Source organism: Chiloscyllium plagiosum, unplaced genomic scaffold, assembly GCF_004010195.1.
Source record: "Chiloscyllium plagiosum isolate BGI_BamShark_2017 unplaced genomic scaffold, ASM401019v2 scaf_827, whole genome shotgun sequence".
Classification (NCBI taxonomy): domain Eukaryota; kingdom Metazoa; phylum Chordata; class Chondrichthyes; order Orectolobiformes; family Hemiscylliidae; genus Chiloscyllium; species Chiloscyllium plagiosum.
The window spans coordinates 8,042-8,976 of NW_025205977.1; positions in this window are offsets into that span (position 1 = coordinate 8,042).

A 935-nucleotide genomic window follows, 5' to 3' on the forward strand; every position below is an offset into this window, starting at 1 on the left:
TTTTCGGTTTTGTTTGTTGGTCGGATTGTTTACAAGAGCAGACTGCTCGGACATGTGAATGCACACCTTTGGAGCAAACGGGACTTGAATACGGCACTCCGGGGTTGAGATATGGAGCTGACCCCTCAAAATGCCACCGGCTCCCCGGCGGGGAATTGAACCCCGGTCTCCCGCGTGACAGGCGGGGATACTAACCACTATACTACCGAGGATTGGACGGCGTCGCCCTCTGTTTCATTGGTATTAGATAGAATGTTCTTATGTGAAATTTTGATTTGTTGTCAATTTGAATTCTTCTTTAGATCATTCTGCTACCTCTGTGGAGATGATTCAGATATTAGTTATTGTTGTTTTCATGTTTGAATATCTATCTGTAAAGTAATCCGCTGCTGCTGTAAAACAGCCATTTCGTTGTGTCCTACCATCTGTGTTCAACTTCGTCCACTGCTGATCCACGCGCTCTCATTACCTGCCTCCTACAAACTGGTTCACACGCTGGCCTGTAATACAAGACAAATCCAACAGCCTGGCTTCAATTCCCACAGCCAAATGGACTCAGCATGAAAGATTCCCCTTTTCAAGCTCATCCCCTCAGGTTCAACTACCACCCATCGATCGCTCCCTCATCAGAGAGCAGTGCTCCTGGAGGACGGTGGTGACTTTACTGTATGCTGCATCAGCTCCACTGTCAACGTCGGAACACTTTGCCAACAATTTCTTGATGTTTATAAAATCATGAGGCTGAACAGTTAATCGCAGGGTTACTTCCAACTCACGTCAATCTCTGAGCCATGCATTTAACATCGAAACATAGAAAATAAGTGCAGGGGTAGGCCATTCAGCCCTTCAATTCAGGCAGAATCCGCGGAGCAGGAAAATCAGGATGCTGTCTGACTTGCGTTGCTTTTCCAGCACCACTCTAATCGAGACTCTGA